Raw genomic sequence first — 17,239 nt, forward strand, 5'->3', positions numbered from 1 at the left:
ATTTTTGTTCTTTAAGTACAAGTTTTTTTTCTATTGCGATTGCATAAAGTATACCTTCTAATATGTAGTCCTGTCCACCATCACTACATTCCATATAATTTGCGCATCCATAGCGCACTTTAAGTCTAATTTTATTTTATTGTATTGCATTGTATTTTTTGTGCTTTGAAAAATAAACTTTCTTCTAACATAAAACTGTCAACTGCAGTGTTAATGAATGAGCAATTTAAACTTGCCGCATTTTTGTTACTTTCATTTCAATGCTTTCATATACAATTTTAGTTACCTGCGCATAACTAATGCGTGCACATAATAGATAATTTTTTGATTTCAACTATTCGCATACACAGTTAAGTTAAAGCAAGCAGAACAGTTAAACGTTTAGTTCTTTTAGGTGATTGGGGTGAGTTTTCCTTGTGTCCTTTCCCTCACCACCCCATTCACAATTTCAAACAAGTTTACGCCGAATCGCCGAAAAACTAAAGGTAAGATAAATATACTTAAGATACAGTCCGCTCATTTACATGCAGAGTTCTGTTAGATTCGGGATCCAAAGCCAATTTTCTAAGAGAAAATGTAGCTGCCCAATTGAAAGTGTCCATATCTCCGATAAATATTTCACTTTTTGGCATCAACTCTGAAAAATCCATTATTAAAGGTTGATGCAATGTTACAATGAAAGCCATTCACTCATCTTACTAAACGGTAAACGAACCTCCAATACAATGACCTACCACCTGCATCAATCACAATCCTGCAGCTGAATATTCCAGAAAACGTTCCAAGATACTTGGAACTCAAGATACCGTAGAACCACACTACACATAACAAAAATTAGCCCGTCACTTTGAAATACTAAAGCTATGTATAGGTTAGGTTATCTCAGGTTCAATGATCAATGTAGTACCACAATCGCACCCGAACTCAAGCATATGTAATAATAAAAAACCGTGAACTGTATCCACAATTGGAAAGACTATGGAACCTTGATCTCCACAAACGCATGATTTCAAGTCCCACATTTTTAGACCAATTACTCCAGAACTTCCAGCGGACGATTCATGGTAAGGATTGCATTCCAAATATCCCTTAGTGAACTAGGTTCTACTAATTCAACTGCTATAAAGAGGTTGTATATTGACGATATGGGGCTAAATCGTGCGGCAAATCATGGATCATGGATTTTACTCGTTTATTCGTGCACTGATATGTTTGATAAGGTGCCAAACGGCGTTTTATACAAAAATGAGTCCCTACATTTTTGTAAGTAAAAAGGAGATAACTCAGTTTGCTACTCAATTGCCATTAACACTGCTTCAAATTGTGAAATCGTGACGGCTTTTTAACATCCTTGTAACTTGTAACAAATCCTGTTATCCTGTATGAAATATGAATTCTTTTACAAATTGTGGTCAGCTCGCTTACACTCCCCGTTTTACATTGACTGTGCTCGGAAATGATTTTGTTACACCCGAACGAATGTAGCGTGTTCATAATCAAGTATTGTGGTGTGAATAAAAACAAAATTCAGTGTTTCATATTCAGCGTTCGAAATAATTGCCTATAGGTACACTGATTGCATTCAAATGTATGTATCGGCGCTCACAGTCTGCGATTACGTGATTATTAGCAACGTTATTGTCGCAAAATATTAATTATATCTACTATGAATCGATGGAAACGGAGGTTAATTACATCATTTTATGGCGTGGTAATAAATCTAGCACATTCACCATCAACTTAGTACATACATATCGTCTGGAAAATTAACATTTCCCTGATTCCCTAGTCTTACGGTCAACTGAGTAGTCCACTACAACACGTCACCTACTATAACCTCAGAGATGAAAAGGGCACAACACCCCAATTTATTAGTTTTGTGTAATAATCCCGATTAACGCATTATTCATCATCACAAAAATTAGAGGGAAATGCTTTATTCGCCCTGCAGATGATCTACTTAAACAAATTATCGATTTACGCGCATGTGAGCAACGAATGGGTAATTATGCAGGCGCGTCAATCATTATGCTACGGGAAGATAAAATCTCATTATCGTCGATTTAATGAAACGTTAGCGCTGGCACATAAAATTAAACATTACTAATTACAATTACGTTAGTGGTTTTCAACCTGTAATTCATCAAGCGTGCAGTGTTCTACTTTTCACCCTATACGTAGATATTTTATTTCATACTAACGTTACGAATCCCTGTTTTAATACTCTTTCGCTTTATTCGCGTTTTATGATCTTACACGATTTCCCATTTTCGCCATCGCTTGGTGTAGACGAAAGGTGCAGCTTTAATAAACGTCAATGACACTTGAGGCTATGTGAAATGACGGTACCTGTACAAAATTGAGGAAGTGTTGTGCAATTATTCTACTGCGTTAAGTTGTACTTCAACAATGGTTTTGTGCTTTTAATTGGGGATTTTATAACATATAATAGTTTTGCCTCTAGCTATTAGGAGACGCATTCCCTACACCTCGTTTATTAAGCTAATGCATGCGCTCACTGTTTCAAGTTGCGTAGATGTACCAACATTGTTATAAAATTTCAATTTTTCCCGTTACGCAATGGTTTAATTCCTATTATTAAAATGTATAAATACTGGTAGTACGGGATTATTTTATTTATTTAATGTAAGTTATCATTATCTCCATTTTTTCTAATAAGAAATGGAAACCTTTTCTTGACATTACAATTTATCCGTTCAGCCAACGTGTTTTCATCTGTATAGTGCATATTGATTTAGAAATTAATTGTAACCTGAAGACATATAAGCTATAAAGAGGTGGTTCTTTGACATTATTCCAAATCTAATTAACAGTCGTGGAGATTCAAGCCTCACTAACGCACAGGTATCACTATTCGATTCGAAAGTGAGTGTTGGAATGTAATCCAGAACACGGTACTTCTTTAATACGACAATGTCCGTAACGTACAAAAAAATACATCCAAAAAACTATAATACCAAGATCAGACTGAAATTAATAAATGGGTTTCGGATTACTATATAGGTAGAAGAAAGATAGATAATTAAATCAAAATATATGAAAATAACTTTACCTCAAAAAGATATAGGTAACAATTCCCCATTAAATATTTTTAGAAAAATAATTTAGACAATTATAGTTTGATGTCTGTGTTTTCCGCTTCAGATATCATCTTTCACAAAATAAGAACATGTGACTTCAACGACAAAACCAAAAAAAGTGATGTTCTCCCCATTCCCAGTTGTACCGGAGTTGAAACGGAGCGGTTTTCTGTGCGAGAAAAAGCAAAAATTGAACGGTATAAATGCAAATAAATTTTCTGGAAACTTAAAAAATTACGGTATTTACAAACGTAAGTTGCAAAGACGCAAAATGCAGAAAGCACGGTTACACACCAAAGGCAAAAAAATCCACGACATGAAAAAAAATAAATGATGCATACGGTAAAAGATTTTACGTTCCGGTTAAACTTACGTTTTGGTCAACCACGAAATGAAAAGATCCAAAATATCCCCTCTAAACTAAGAGTTTACCTTATATAAACTTCACAAAATACGGGGAGGAAACGTAGGAAATCCCGAACCGGCCGGCGTATTCGGTTAACACTGTCCAAAAATTACAACTAATTTAATTGATTCCCTCTCAGACGTCTTAAAAATACGGAGTCGGTGTCAAAATTTAAGTTTTTTAAGGGCGCACCTACCGGATGTAATCTACTTAATCGGAGGCTGTAACCTATTCAACTAATTACGGTTAATTATACTTATTCAAATAGTCGGAATTAAATCTTCAAATTCGGTATTTCAGCAATCAGCAATGACTTTTTGTTCCTTGGAATGTCAAGGAGGTCAAGCGGCAAGAGAGTTTCGGCGGCTGTAAAAGCAATTTAAATATTCCTACAGGAACGGTTGCAAAACGGATAAATCCAATACGAAACTTACGTGTGTTATCGGCGGTAACATAAACAATTAAACAAGATAAAATCACTCAAAGCTCACTCCCTCGTCTCCCAAAGCAAATAAATAAATTCAGAAACTACGGTTTTTTAGTAACGAAGCGCCCAACTAAAAACGCTTCTAGATACCGGGTGTTCATCTACAGAGCGATGCAAAAAGTGTTTTTTGTCTGTATATACGTATGTGTGTTCTTGAGAGCTGAAAAACTTTTGAAAGTTTGTAATGAGCAGCAGACTGATTTTACTGAGATTTTTATGTTCCCTGTAATGGTCTTGAAAGCTGAGAAGGTTTTAGAAGCGATTCGGAGATGGGAAATGCCCTTTCGCTTATAAAAGATATTTATTTAATAAGGTATGAACAATAAAATTTTGATTGAGAGAATGGCGCGAAAATGTTAGGCCACGTCTAATATTAAATAATTTGCCGAGGGACTTACAGAAGGATGGACGCGTCGGATTGGACTGTGGGATGTGGTTGTATGGTTTATTGGTGTAGTGCCGTGATTTTTAAAGGTATCATTTTGATAATGCTTTGTATATCGAATCGCGAATAATATAGGTTGGTATCGAGAGTGTACTGCGATCTAAAATCACTTTGAATTTACTCTGCTTCCCAAATTACAGTAAACAGGATTGAAAGCTGATTTATCCCAGCATTATGCGTAATCGTAAAATATTGTAATGTTCCCCGACATACCTGCGTATTTTAACGTATTTATGATCCACCCTTGCACGTATTCCAACAAAACAATTCTATACCAGAGCTTCATTTGTATCGAAATTTAATAAAAGGGAACCTTTCGAATAATGGGGATACCTCAACGTTGATTAAATAAAATTAGATTTCGTATTACGTTACGAAAGGACAAAAATGTATCAATTAAATAAGCAAACTGAGCCAGCTGACTATGGGTGGGTAATTGCGTTAATTACTCCGTTTTTAAACAACAACAAAGTAAGCTTTAATTAAATTGTGAAGAGCTTTTATTTGAAACACACTGAATATTTTACTTAGTGTAACCAAACACAATAATTGCGTAGCAAATTATTTTGAACGAGAAATTACGAAAATACCTATGTAACTGTTTGCTTGCGTTCGCTTTACGTAAAGGACTATGCATGAAAGCTTAATATGCTTTTTTTTTCAAAAGCAAAAAACATGATTCCGGTTAATTGGTAATTTTACATTAACATTTTTTTACATGGGGAATGTGACATTGTTTTCAGACCTTCTTTCTACGAATCTAAATTTTATCTTTTTCGACCTAAACCTTCTCTTGACTCAACTCTTGTTGAACTTGAAGTAACCCTAAGGTTAAGAATTTTGTCACATTTTTCTGAGGCTAGAATTTGCGTGTAATGTGGTCGCCGAATGAAAGAAACTGTAACCTGTATATAATTCCGAATTCTTTGATTCCTATATAACTTGTCGCTTTATTCTTATACATCGTTCGAGTCTGTGTTCAGGTGTGGAAGTCTAAAATGTCTTGAATTGATAAAGAAACTTCAACAATAATCTTGTATTGAGTACATTGAGTAGGTACCTGTATCCTCTGAATCCATTGAGAAATTTACTTGAAAATGTTACTTTCTAATCTAAGAATTTAGGAAAAGTAATAAAAGCGGACTTTAAGTAACTGTCTATAGTAGAGTAATAAAGCCATCGTTAGTTAAACAAAAAAAAATAAAAGAAGTCATAAAATCTCACACAAGCATTTCCCATTTGCTCTTTACGGCCGTCGTAAAAGTATAAATATTTTACCCGAAACATTTATTTATATCAAAACATATTGAATTCAACTCGTTGAACAATTTCGTGTGAAAAATTACAACCTTCCATTCCAAGTTGCAATCGTAAATTTAAAACGCTCAGCAAATTGCTCTATTATCGCCGTTAATCGTCCGCTAACGTTTTTCCGAAATTAGAAAATCCGTCCCTAATTGTTGATCGCATTTGCGAGTATTGGAATAACGAGATTGAAAAGAGGATTCCACAGTTAAATTAGTGTTTGTCTTTTTTGCACATTTCATAAAAAGTAGTTTCATTCTATTGCACCATCAGTACGTACTTTATGCGTAAAATGACAACTTCACAATTACAATTTGATTTGTTAATTATTGTTTAAATGGTGTTGTTTGACCTTTTAATTATTTTTCCATGTTACTAGGTTATGTAATTGTGTATCTTGTTCACTCAAGAGTAGCTAAAAAGTAATGGTCATTGGTCAATTTGAAAGGGTGCATATTTGACCAAATGTCAGGAATCAAAAAGATTTTATGTACAAAACACGGTCACTTTGTGTTTAGGTATACTATTTGTAATAGTTTGAGAAAAAGCGTTTTCAATGAACTGGTGGAAGGCTCGATGAAGGTGTACCATTCACCAGAAAACACTTCTTTGGAGATATAACAATAATTTGATTATTACTTACTATAAAGGTATAACTGAGTGTTCTATTTTTTATAGAAATAAATGCGTAATTGAGTTCATGTTCAATATTCTATGTCAAATTAGTTTTGCATCAGAAAATTGTTTCATAAAGTTTATAATAGTTGGAAAGCGGAAATACGAAGTAGACATTCAATTTCTGTTTTAGGCGTTTCAAATGTCATCTACTTAAAATTCCATTTGGATATATTCGAATCGGTTAAACGTTGCATAAATCTTGCATTCAGGCCTGGTATACTTTGAATAGCTTTAAATTAAGGTTATGAAATTAGAAAAAATCAAATGCCGCTCATACCGTGAAATGTGTACCAAGAAATAGGTAAAATTTTATTTTATTGGAAACATGTCATGGATATATCCCTTGGAATACGAACGCGGATAAAGAAAAATACGTAAACAGGATTAGTAAAGGGAAAGGAATCCACTTATGTTGGATTTGATCAGAGAGAATTTTCAACAAGGACTCGACTTTGAGGTGATATACACAAACTCAATCGATCTTAGTTATTTACTTTACGACATTTAACTTTTTCCATTGTAACTTACACGATGTGTGACTTTCTCGTCTTTATTTTTTTTGTGCAGAATGTAGTATACGCAGGGTAGTACGTAACTTGTGCTGCCTTTCTTTACAAGATACGATATCAGAAGTGCTAATAGTCATGACATGAGCGGGTAGACAACTTATAGAAAACTCGTAAAATAGAATTAGTTCAGTATGCGGAGCAGTCAGAAGGGCCGATTTCTGCAAAAGGTGGTGCAAAAGATTTTATCGCTTTAAATGGTCCATTTGGGTCCTGATTTGGGTCCAAATAACATGTATTCAGGCATGTATTTGAACAGTGCACATCAATTTTTTCCCGGCACAACTTTTGGCAGCCAAAAAACCTCAACATGTTCGGGTTTTTTTCAGTTTTTCGCTTAAAACTCAAAAACGGTCCATCTTTTATGAATAACACTTTTTTAGTAAATTAAAGAAAACACAATTCTGCGTCGATCAAAAGATGAACAAACAATATCGGTCCAATAGAAAAATTTCGATCAAATCTCTAATGCTCCCCATTAATTCCTGGAGATCCTGCACGGAAATCCCTGAAATCGGATAAAATTCCTTATAAATCCTCAGAAATCCTTTCGAAATCTTTTTAAGTTCTTCCCCATCCTTGCTTTTGACACTGCATTCCAACACTTTACTAATACCGCCGCTTTCATATAGAAAAACCTACGCTTCGTCACGCACCTTCTCACAGGTATTATAATTTAATAACAATATTTGCGATTGTTATATTTCAAATACTGCGTGGTAATATTGAGTAAAACAATTAGAAGCTAAAGTTTGTTTTTGAACGAGCCAAAAAAAGCTAATTCAGTGACAAAATGCAATTGGAAGGTAGACATGTCAGAATGAATTAATTTAGAACACAATCTCATGCGTTCAAAAATTGTAATTCACATGTCATATTTTATCAGGAACGACTTCATTCGGTACGGCAAAACAATTATTGAAAGGTAAAAGTGACCGCACGTGCAGATAAGCGCATCAGGTGATTAATCTCTACCTGCTTACGTTACCGCCCCTCCATCAAAAATATAACTTATGATCAAATCATTCGATCGTGTTAACGCGAAGTGCAGTGCATATTGTGCGGAATGGTCTCCAAAAATTTCATATGGTTCCAAGGAGAGTGTCTAGTACCGAGGGCAAGGAAGCTAAGGGTGATTAGGTACCGCGTAAAATGCAGTAAGTAATTTGGATTTTTACATTTAAACATTGGGCATACAATGCAAATTGATTTTGGAGTTGGACAATAGGCGAAGTGTGATTAAATATTGTGTATGGAAATTTACCTCCACACATGTAACTGCCGTTAGTTTCAATCGATCATTTTCCAAATCAAAAATTTATACACGGCAATTACGATCATCTTAGGTATCTATCCAAGTCTAAAATTGGAAACACATGTGTAGTCCATTGCGTCGGCGGCGTCGCCATTTTAAACAGGTGTTTAGAAGTCTGTTGATAATTTCATTCTGTTAACCGCACTTGCCTTTTTATTAATTAGCTTTAATAATAATTGTGGCAGAGTTTACTAATTTTACGAGTGAACCAAATACCTTCGCAAAATGAAATGTATTGAAATCGAAATATGCAACTCAAGATTATTGTGTCACCTCATTCTAAAAACTGTACGAAAAGGGTGACTAGCAATTTCATTCTTTCTCCCTGTATTCATGTTAAATCTGAGTCCATATTAGAGGCATTTAATTGGTCCAGAAATTCATTCAATATATCAACGTATTCACAAACTTATTTTAGAGCTGAAGAATCGAATAGTGGATTTCCATTTTTCGCATATTCAGACCAGATAATTTTGTCTTGAACTTGTATCTCAGCAACCATATGACAAATGGAACGATTGGGCTATACCCAGGTTTCGGGCATGCCTTTCTGATCTGTAAAATACCTACCCAAGGAGGTGCTTTTTTGATCCCCAATCGACGCCCCTAGGGATGCTGTAAAGCTCATTAGAGATGCTGTAGGAAATTCAAATTCATTAACCCATTGCGTTTGGGTAAGTGTAACATCTTAAACGGTTTTAGAGATGTTTTAAATTTCTGGGGCTATTTATCAAACCAAGCTCATTAAATTTGATGAAGTACCTTACAATTTAGGAACAACTTGAAATAATGTAGAAGGTCGAAAATATCCAAAATCATTAGTAACTTGAACAAAAGACGTGGTTTTGGTAAGCATTACACCCAAAGCAATGTTCTTAGGGACTTTGCAAGTTTGGGGTGGCTGTTTTCATGACGTAGCACCTTACAATTTATATGAAATGAAATACACTTCCGCTTGCCAGTTATTAAATAAGGGTTAAGGCGGACTGACCTTCATGGCTTAAACGTCACAAATGCGGCTGCTTAGTGACATGAATGCATCAGTTGCAGTGAAAGGGTGGTGTTGGGAGAGCCATTCAAGCAATTTGGATGAGTCTTGTTCATTCCGGCTCATTCAATAATTTCCAACAAATTTCAAAAATTGGTCCAATTAAATTTTTGGTACGTTTTGAACTCGGATGTCCTTCAATCTTTAGGAAGGGGGTAGTGAATTTTACCGTTCATTTAGGAAGTTGGAAAAAATGGGTGTTTATTGATCGCTTTTAACAATTTTTCTATTGGACCGATTTTGTTTGTTCATTCATTGATCGACGCAGAGTTTTGTTTTCTTTTTTTAATAACGAAGTGTTATATTAAAATATGGACCGTTTTCGAGTTTTAACCGAAACACTGAAAAACGTCCAAACATTTTGAGGTTTTTTTGCTGCCAAAAGTTGTGCCGGGAAAAAATAGGTGTGCATTTTTCAAATCCATGTTATTTGTACCCAAATGAACCATTTAAAATAATAAAATCTTTTACACCACCTTTTGCAGGTCAAAATTATCTACATACTGGACTAAATAAGATTCTGGAATGAAGTTTAAGGGCTGATATATTCAAATTCATAGCGTAATTTGTATATGGAAGTAGATAAATCCGGAAAAAGTTTTACATTTATTCCCTCGTGGTGGCTATCCACAAGTCCGGAAACGTTCCTATTAAACTTGGCAAACTACAAAAATACGACTAACCTCTATTTACAATTTTTCTTGTGCGTGGATGGTCTGGAACTCTTACTGATAATTTGGTAAAGTAATCGGTTGCACCCAATGCCTTTTATGTTAACAGCAGTTGATGAAACATATTTATTTGATTGATTTTACAAACAGTTTCCCTTCTAATATTCAGTAATTTTTTGACTCCCATTTAGTGGTGGAATAGTTATGGCGGCGGTATATTATTAATCTTTATTGCAGAAGTAACATAACACGACCAATTTCCAGCGTGTAATTCAAAACTGTAACCAGACAAGGAGGATATACGATTTGGAACAAATTCCTTGTTGAGCACGGTGAGAAGATTACGAAACCTCATTGTTACCAATCACCAAAACAAACACTTGAACCTACCATGAGTAGAGATATTTGTTTGGATGAATGTTTTCACAACCTTGATTCTTGTTCAACTTAGAAACTTTACTTCCGCATAATTCGACTTCAGTAATTTTAAAGATGGTAGTTCAAGTGGCAATTCTTCCCCAAAATTGCATAATGAAATGACCAAAAATTCAATTACAAGTTTAATTGAAAAAAAAACAAATTCCTATCGTTTTTAATAATTATTCTCCAAATTGTTCTATAAAGAGTTGTTTTGAATTGACATTTAACATAAGGACTTGAGTATGTATTAGATCTAGATTTAGGGCGGTAGATATGTCATATCTTGTGAGAAGTCAAAAACGCCCTATCGGCCAAAAAATTATTGACAGTGTCAACCACTTAAAAGAAGGGACTGGTCACTAAATGTGTTGCATTCAACAGTAAACGCAGATTGATAGCTGTATGGTGTAAAAGGTACTCATAGTTTGAGAGTTATCGCATGTACGGACTGACAGACAAACGGACATAAGGACAATGGTGCGATTTCACGGAAGGCGTCCAGAGTGCTTAATATTTTTGTTGCAGTTTGACAAATTTATGTCTTTTATAATTTGAATTATTAGCTGCACATATTTTCGCCGTAATTCTATTTTCAATAAAATTAAAAATTTAATGTTAAAGTGGTTGCCAACTTCATAGGCCCTTAACTAAAGTATGTGATGTTTGGAATTAAAAAAATGTTAATTAAAAGTTTACGGACTGTTCACGAAGAGATCCACATTATTGAATGCACGAAATTTATTCGCACTGGTGCAATCGAATGCCTCATCTCATTTAACATATTTTTAAATATTCAACCAAATTTAGGGGTCTCTCAAGTTAATTGAAGTGGAAGTGAAATGTTTCGAGCGTAATATCCTCACGCACATTTTGTCGGTTTATGTCACGAAAATTAACTTTAATCCCATAAAAGCTAACATAATTGAAAATAATTCGCTCACTTAGAACGGCCCTCTATATAATTACTCAATTATTATACATTAGCCGAATTAAAAGCGTCATTAAATACAATTCCGCCCTTTCCAAGATATCCCTTTGTAACGTACGAAATGGCTTGGCAATATCTCCTTTGTTGTTTTTTTGTTGTAATGCGAAAACGATTCTAATTTTCTCTTTCAGACTCAACAAAACGATTTAATACCATTTCCAAAAAAGCACCGAATGCGCAAAGTGACAAACGAATTAATGTTCCTAATTACACCACACCGATTTATCGGAATTGCATTCCGCTTCACATTGTGCTTATGACTGAAAGTGAATACAAAGATGATGGTCTTATTTCGTATAACAACGCGTTTTGTATTTCTTTTCGTTTTGTGCAGTTACCAGATTATTTAGAGGAGATTTCCACTCGAAACTCCGTATTTTGTACTCTTCAGCATTTTTCCGTGTAAAAATTGTGATGCAAACTTCCTTTGTTGAGCAAGTGGAAGGTATTGACAAAAACCTATGTTTTTATTAAAAAATAACAAATGAAATTGGAAGCTGAGAGCACAGTATGGACGTATGGTGCTTTTATATATTATTGAAGTGCTTATTTAAATTCAGTTCTGAAGGAGTGATCCACTTATGAAACCGCTTTATGTTTCCAGGGGTAAATAACATAGCCGAGAAATTTTGTAATGTCTAACGTATGTCCTATATTCATTGCGGTATCCTAGATGATTTCAATGAGGGCCAATTTTTCAAACAAAGTTCTCAAATATAGCGTAATTTTTTCCGATACCACCATGACACTACCTCTATATAGAGAAAAGAGTATACGTTTCGAAAAGTGTATTAGATTACCCTCAAAGTTAGTCTATAACTTTCACTGTTAATCACGGTGTCTTTTATAATGTTTTTAATCCCATCCTTATGATACAAAGTTTTAATTGCGTTTCGAACATCGTTAAGGGGTTAAGGGGCCCAAGAACGTAAGGGTTTTTCGAAATAGGGTGAATTCTTTCAAGTATCTTAAAAACGTTATAAAAATGAGCAAGATCACACAGCCATGTAAAAGAAGTAAGCCTGGAAGTAAGTAGGGGTGCATTATTACAAATAATGACCTACTAGGGATTATGGTTACATATTCGGAATATTAGTTTTGGAAATTCTATTTTTTCATACAAGCTCAGAAAATGAATAGCCTTATTCTTTACACATTGTAGTTTATAAAGTTCGGAGAGTTATTTTTAAGAAATGTCACGAATTTCTCCAATTTCCTCCCTCTCCACATTCAATTACCGTACCTTACACTTTAAGAGGAATTATAATTAGGAGTACGGAACTAAATATTCCTTGTGACTTTAATTTATAATTTGGCAACTTTGATGTACAAAAATGTTAATTGAGAATTTACCGAAAAATCTGTCTATATGTGGATAAGATTACGGATTTTTCTTGTGCAACTCTCTTTTTAAAGCATCATCCTTGCTGAAATGGACATGTCCTGTACTCGAAATAATCCTTATGTATTCCTTTATTATGACATCGATCAGGCCTCTGATTTTCTTTTCTCCGTATTCAGCAAATTGGCTTGCGCTTGTCATAAATTAAAGGAAACTTTGAAAAAGAGACATAATAATAAAGGATATCTCATAAAAAGAATCTACTGAACCTGCAAACTCAATCAACATGACAACCGTAAGGCAGAATATTATCTAGACGTAAGAAATCAATACAGTAGCTATGTTCTAATCTGAATCGGCAGTATTGCTAACCTTCTTATTACTGGAAACTGGGAACTTACCATTGGTATTCAACCCAACATCATTTTTTTTATATGTATCAACACTCTGCATATTTTCATGCATTTAAATTTGCTATTTTCATTCCAAAATGTCCCTTTATAACCACGTAAGAACACCGGCTTTATGGTTCAGTGGTAGAGCATTGGGCTATAAATCCGGAGGTCGAGTGTTCGAACCAGGGTTGAGGTGAATTTTTCATCTGTGGCAGAGATAGGAATTACCTTAGACCAGTTTCGAGCATTCTGTCGGCCACTCCGAATTAGGTTTTCTTGCAGTTTTCCTAATTCGTAAGGTAAATACCGGAGTAGTATAGAACAACTTAAGACCTTCTGCAGAGGCACCTCTAAAAAACATTATGCGGGTCACTCTGTAATCGGGTGTAAGCCTGTTGAGGGCCTAGAACAAGAGAGGGATTATAAATAAATAAATAAATAACAAATGAAGTATATAACTAGAAAACGTTGATATTCAATAAAATAACTCCGAGGCTTTGTAATTTTCACAAAAATCAAAGGTAACAGGGGGTCGAAAAATTAACATAGAAAATCCTATGGTCAATCTTAAAAACCACTCACTGTATTTTATATTTTTATTTTATAGAGTATGTTAAATTGGCATTTTAACAGATTTGAATGAGTAGGCTACGTCTCTCTTTAGAAGTAAGAATGGTTAAAGTGATCACTTTAACCGTAAGGGAAGATAAAGTGAGACAGTTGAGTGTGCATTCTAATGACATCTGTCATTCTTATTGCAAATGAACGATATAAAATGACATTCAGAACATATGACAATTCTGTTTCTATGGAAATGATCGCGACGATAGGACCTAAGCTTGCTATTTTTGGCGTCTCTAAATTAAATTAAGAATTGTCAGAAGCTTTACAATGATTTATATGACTTCTGCTATAAAATAAAGCTACACGACGATAAAGGAAAACTAACGATCTTGTGAAAGTTAATTCACTCGATGGTTAAACTATCCCTTTATCGTCTTGTATAATAAATAACTATTGAATACGTAACAAAAAACTATAATACTCGATACCAATAAGAATGGTTCGCCTTTAACGAGAATTACAGAAAAAATTGCGAATATAACATTAAGATAATGTCATAAAACGACTGGAAAAGTTAAAACCTGTACCAAAATGACGATACATCCTCACTCAAGGTAAGAAGAAATACCCTCCATTGCACTTCCAGGAGCTTTGGTCTCTATAAAGCTATCTCGATGATTTCCGACCGTTCCGGAGCGCCATACATTACAATGATCTATTCATGATGGTCTTCGCGTCATTTTTTGAGGATGACGTTCGTTAAAAATACAGCACTTTTTGTGAAATAATTGTCCTGTTTCGAACAGAGGAAAATCATTTCAATTTCTCTGAAAACCTTCACAGTTTCACTTCACTTAGCACGATGTCGCCCTTTCTGTAGTAACCATTGAGTTATTTCGAGTGACAGAAAACTAGCCTCTTTCAAAGTTATTTAGAACAGTTCAAGAACATTCAAATGTTATATATTATTCGAACCGTACCTATACCTACAGAAATAATTTGATTGTATATATCTGCACTAATTCCAGCAATGTAAAGCTTTTACGAAAACCATTAAATTTTCATAAAGTCATAGATTAAAACTCGCACGAAACAGAATCCCTGTACTCATTTTGTGGAATAATAAATATATTTTTCCCTTAAGCTCTTAGGTTAATTTCGCTTTAATTTAATTGAGCAGTCAACGTTGCATGAAATTGTGAGGATCTACACAGTTTAGGCTGCGCTAATTAACTGTGACAACTAGTACTACTTTATGCTATCGTATAGGACCTCGAAAATAAAATGGTTTGTAAGCCATACTTAATTGATTATCATCAGCATACATAAACGATCAGAAGATAAAATTATTTAAAAAAATAAGGCGTTTTATTGGTTCTCGGGTTGTAATATTGATAAGTTAACGTTTTATTAATTTTTGTGGTATTTTTAGTGACATAAGTTAGGAACTCTGGGATTTCGTTATTGGTTTTAGGACTCATTGGGTTAATCATACGACTGAAAGATACTGGAATAGAACGTTAAGATCAGTTTAAATCAAAATGTGTGTAGAGTAGAATCATTTTTGTATACTCTACAATTTTTGAGAAATACAACCCTGAATACAACTTTCACCTTTTTTAATGCTTCATAATTATTAAGAGCAAAAAAAAATACCCCATTTAATAATGGCAAAATGTAATACTGTCCATTTTTTTTATAAACACTGTGTTATTTCCAGGATTTCTAGCCTATAACTTTTGATTGAGAAGTCTAATCGAAAAAATAAGAATTGTTTTGGATTCTACGCCCCAAAATTAATAAGAAAAAGTGTTTTCCGGAGAAATTTTGATGTAGTCGATTTTTGGTAAAAAAGGAAGGTTAAACACTGCCTTTTTTTGAACCCCGATAAAAAAATTGTCTCAGATCGACCGGGGAAAAAAATTTTCTTATAGAATGTGCCCTGTACAATCCATAATTTCAAACAGTTCGAATATTGGGCTACTAGTTCAAAAGTTACAGCCCTTTGAATTTTCTTTCGAAATTGGTTTCTAGTGTATAACTTTTGATTGAGAAGTTAATCGAAAAAGTACGAATTGTTTTGGATTCTACGTCCCAAAATTAATAAGAAAAAGCGTTTTCCCGAGAATTTTGGTGTAGTCGATTTTTGGTAAAAAAGGAAGGTTATACACTGCCTTTTTTGGAGCCCTGAAAAAAAATTGTCTCAGATCGACCGGGAAAAAAAGTTTTCTTATAGAATGTGCCCTGTAGAATCCATAATTTCAAACAGTTCGAATATTGGGCTACTAGTTCAAAAGTCACAGCTCTTTGAATTTTCTTTCGAAATTGGTTTCTTGCCTGGTTATTTCTAAAACATTAATGCATATGAAAATGATTTCTACACCATGTACACTTGAATTTTTTACTTTAATTTTTTTAAATTTGGTTTAGCAAATTGTAATAGTACGTTCCGTGAGAGGATACACACGAATCGAATAATTTTTAGACAATTATGGTGATTCTAATACGACAATCTCCTTCACAAGGACAATGAGTGTATTTTTAGTCTGTCGCCCGTAAATTGTTATCCCGTTGATACTCGATAAAGAAAGAATGTTTTTGACTAGGTTTTTGATGTGTTTACCTTTTACAGGATACGAACTTTCGGTTAAGTTTTTTGTTCGATTGCGCTACACTTACTTGGATTTTTTTGGTTTGAGCTAGATATGTCCTCGTTACAATAATTTCTTTATTACGTTACGACACGAGCAAATGATTACAATTTTTTTCACGATCCCCTAAATGTAATAATAAATCAAGTTAGATCTTAAACCCTAATGTATGTTCAGAGCCCCAGTGCCATAAAATTGGAATTTTCTTATTCTGTATGGTGCCTGGTTAAACAAATAAATAAAATAAAAATGTAATCAAACAGTGTTACACAGTTTTTTATCCAACGTACCCCTAAGTACCACTCAATTCTTCACTTATTTTACAAAAATTGCGCGTTGTTAAATTTATAAAATCGAACAAGGCAATTACCCTACACCCTATCTGCGATAATCCCAACGAATAACATGCGAATGCCTTATTATTTTTGAGGCAAAAGTGGTCGCCTTCAAATAAAAAATCGCCAATTCTCCCACATTAGTAAAATTTTGAACGTCGACAATGATGAATTATTCCTCAAAATGCTAATGCTAACAATTTTCATTGGTTAGTGTCCAATTTACCACCAATCCCAAATGGGTGTTAAAGATCCCACTGAATTCGAAACATACACGATCACCAACAGTGGTGATGAGCTGAGGAATGTATACTATATACAATAAAAAAGACTGAAGTTGCACCCAATCGCCGCTATCTGGACTCCTCAAGCAATTAAGGACCAAAAGCCCATACAAAATGAATATGTAAATGTAGACATATTTTTTAGAAAGACATGGCAGGTTTAATTCACATTTTCTACAGCTTAAAAAATTCTACTTTAGTTATACAGGGTGAGTTTGTGAGTAGTATGGGGATCTTG

The 17,239-nt window shown here is 34.2% G+C and overlaps 1 protein-coding gene across 2 annotated transcripts in view; it reads left to right on the forward strand.

Annotated features, from left to right (window-relative positions):
* Positions 1 to 391: 391 nt before the first annotated feature.
* Positions 392 to 17,239, forward strand: part of LOC116166938 (carcinoembryonic antigen-related cell adhesion molecule 1-like) — a 56,531-nt gene continuing 39,683 nt past the window's right edge. The window contains exon 1 of one of the 2 annotated variants that reach the window (XM_031482155.1): positions 392 to 485. The gene's annotated coding sequence lies outside the window, so the exon portion shown is untranslated. Of the gene's footprint in view, positions 486 to 8,035; positions 8,146 to 17,239 lie in introns of those variants that run through there. The other variant, XM_031482154.1, reaches the window with a different exon arrangement.

This window comes from Photinus pyralis, unplaced genomic scaffold, assembly GCF_008802855.1.
Source record: "Photinus pyralis isolate 1611_PpyrPB1 unplaced genomic scaffold, Ppyr1.3 Ppyr1.4_LG3b, whole genome shotgun sequence".
NCBI lineage: Eukaryota > Metazoa > Arthropoda > Insecta > Coleoptera > Lampyridae > Photinus > Photinus pyralis.